This window comes from Protobothrops mucrosquamatus, unplaced genomic scaffold (genome assembly GCF_001527695.2).
Source record: "Protobothrops mucrosquamatus isolate PMUCROS unplaced genomic scaffold, P.Mucros_1.0 scaffold1426, whole genome shotgun sequence".
NCBI classification, from domain to species: Eukaryota; Metazoa; Chordata; class Lepidosauria; order Squamata; family Viperidae; genus Protobothrops; species Protobothrops mucrosquamatus.
In genome coordinates, this window is record NW_015387611.1 from 116,577 (window position 1) to 120,049 (window position 3,473).

General features: G+C 35.4%; 1 protein-coding gene across 1 annotated transcript in view; it reads left to right on the forward strand.

Annotated features, from left to right (window-relative positions):
* LOC107292798 (trefoil factor 2-like) overlaps nt 1–3,473 on the forward strand; it is a 17,980-nt gene that overhangs the window by 5,474 nt on the left and 9,033 nt on the right. The gene's annotated exons all lie outside the window — the stretch shown is intronic.

Consider the following 3,473-nt stretch of genomic DNA (forward strand, 5'->3'; position numbering starts at 1 on the left):
TGTTTAGTAAAGTCATTTTACTCCACTAAGCCCCTTTTTCCCCACAGACCCCTTCCATAAACCCATCCTTTTCTTCTTACTGGGAGGTTGAGCAGATAAAGCTCCAAGTACTGTTCTATTTTTTCCCCTTTTTTGCTCCTTTCTCTCTCAGCCACTCCTGGAAATAATAAAGGGGAGGATGGGCAGGAAGGCTCCCCCCTCCCCCAGACTTTCTTACTGTGACTTCTTTTCCAGCTGCCAATCACCCACAAAGAAGGCAGCCCATTGCAGCCTCTCCTGTCATTGGTTGCGGGTGCTGTGAGCCTCTGACCAGTCTGTGTGAGTGACACAAGAGATCTTTGAAGATGTTATTAAAGCACTGGTCCAGCAACAATAAAACCAAGCAGGTGCACCCTTCTCGCACAGCTTGATGTCTACTTCTTTTGAAACTTTTCACTGGGGGAACAGGACAGTCTTCCAGATAGAAGCTGAGCATTCTTCACTCCGATTTGTTACAGTATTTCTGGATGATAACATCTATTGTGTTAACTATGATTCATGCAGCCAACGAAAACCCTCCTGAATTTCAAATATATATATATGGTATGATTATTGAGCACCTGCCCTTTTCCTGTCAGCTTTGGTCTTTTCAAGGATGGAGATTGGCTGAAATAATTCTAATAACAACACTCAAAGTAAAAATCTGTGCCTGATTTTCAGCAATTGATTGTTCCTATGTGTTTTGTGCCCACATTAAAAATAAGCTTATTTTTACTTATTTGATTAAGAATAGCACAAGGAAGAAGACTTTTGAGCAATTCTGTTTATACTACAATTTTCCAAGACACTTTCATTTCTCAATTTTCCTTCTTCAGTTTCTGTAATATTTGTTTATTTATTGTTTTTTTATCTATTAAATTTATTTGCCGCCCATCTCACCACAAGGGAACTCTGGGCAGCTTACAACAATAAAAGCAGTAAAACTATAACAATAAGAATACAAAATTATAATTAAAAGAATACATCTTTTATACAGATATTTTGATTATTTTGATATTATATTGCATTGTTAAATCAGTTATACTTTTTCTTCTGTTGGATCAGCTGGAATTTCCCAGATTCTGGGACAATAGGATACATTCTAAGCTCACCCGACAGTATTTTCCATATTTAACGTATGATTGGGACATGGTCAATTTTCACAAGTAAAAAAATTACCCTGTAGTTTCTGTTTCCTATCTTCAATTAAGCTTTGCTATAACTGGTTGCATTTCTCTCTCCTTGATATTCCTAATGCTTGTTCTCCTCTTGGTTCTTACTGCCATTTAGGCATCATCCTGTATTGTTCAAAAATTGAGTTCAGATTTGAAGAAGAGTGAATGAAATCTAAATCAAATGAACTTTCACAATTGGATCACTATCTTGAATAATGTAATTTATTGCTTCTTAATAGATCAGAAAATTTGGTGGCAGTATAGGCTTGTACAGAAAACCTGTAATCAAATTAAATCAATGATTTAAATTAGAATGATTAGAATGAAAACACAATTCAAATTCTAAAGAAGATAGTTTAAGCAAATATTAAAATATTGTAGAAACTATTCTGGGAAATGAAGGACAGAGTTCTGGACACTTCCTGAATGACCACTATTGGATATAACATTTGATCTTGCTGAATTTGATTTGGTTTAAAAAGCTGGAAGTGTGCTATATCTCAAAAATATTATTGTAACCTGAAACAGACGCAAAAGATTCACCAATATGAGTTCATTTAGGATTCGGTTTTTTATTTAGCATGACTAAATCAGAAGTAAAATTAAAAAAATAAAATATATATATAAAAAAACAAGAGGCTCTCCAGTAAAGCCCAGCTCCTGGTGTCTGGATTCATGCAATTTTCGTGGAAGTGTGACAGAAGCGATTTACCACTGCTTTCTTCTAGAAATTTTTTAAATTATTATTTCATAGTTCAGCCTGGTTACCAAGGGAGTGTCCCCTTCAAATAATATCAGGAAAAGCCCTGCAATAATTTCAGTTTCACCTTTGGCCAATTAATTAATCATAGTAAATCATCAATTGCCATTTTGTTTGTACTAAACACATCAAATATATGTTCCACTTATTACACCATCTTAAATATATGTTTCCACTGAGTATAAATATATATAATTTAGACTGCGTTCATTACTATCTCATCAGATAATCCCAAATGTATATTTTGCCAGATAGAACAAAACTGGACTTGCTTTAGTGTAATTATAGAGAGAGATAAGTACTAATAATTAGCTTTATATCTTTAGGGTAAGCTTTTCTTTTGAGTTCTGCTGAATAAAGGCCATAATAAACTTGATCTCATTTTTCCTTCTGGTTCTTCTTTCTGTTTTTCCATTTATGGCCCTCTATTTTAAAAGCTAATATAGTCCTCCCAAATCTTCTCCACAATCTTTTTCACAGCACATTTTCTATCTGCAGTTAGCACTTTTTGTTGTTATGTTCAGTACGCTTCCTGCTACAGTGGCGAAGAACTTTGGTTTCTATCTCAGTAACGAAAGATAGCTTACATTGGGGGAGCCCAGAAATACAGTCCAGACTAAATTCAAGACATTGACAAGATCAAGGGAAATAGATAAGACCAAGACAAAATAGCTGGGCTGTGCAATATTTTGAGTGAATAAGTGGAATTTTTGGCCTCTGGCCAAGATTACCCAAGTCCTTGCCAAAGATCCAGAAAAGAGCACAAGCTCAGCAGATAAGAAAGAATATAATAATAATAATAATAATAATAATAATAATAATAATAATAATAATAATAATAATAATAATAATAATATAAAATAAAATAATAATAATAAAGTTGGAAGGGACCTTGGAAGTCATCTAGTCCAACCCCCTGCCCAGGCAGGAAACCCTATACCATTTCAGACAAATGGCTGTCCAGTCTCTTCTTAAAAACTTCCAACGTTGGAGCATTCACCGCTTCTGGAGGCAGGTTGTTCCACTGGTTAATTGTTCTAACTGTCAGGAAGTTTCTCCTTAGTTCTAGGTTGCTTCTCTCCTTGATTAGTTTCCATCCATTGCTTCTTGTCCTGCCTTCAGGCGCTTTGGAGAATAGTTTGACTCCCTCTTCTTTGTGGCAGCCTCTGAGATATTGGAAGACTGCTATCATGTCCCCCCTCATCCTTTTCTTCATTAAACAAGACATACCCAATTCCAGCAACCATTCCTTATATGTTTTAGCCTCCATTCCCCTAATCATCTTTGTTGCTCTTCTCTGTACTCTTTGTAGAGTCGCAAAATCTTTTTTACATCGTTGTGACCAAAACTGGATGCAGTATTCCAGGTGTGGCCTTACCAAGGCATTGTAAAGATCCCAAAGGGAGGCTGATCTCTCTTGCTACATAATCTTCCTACTAATAATTAATCCATCATTACCACATTTTGATACTTTATCTGGGTATACATAGAAATCTTGGTATCAAAACAAAGGTGGAGTT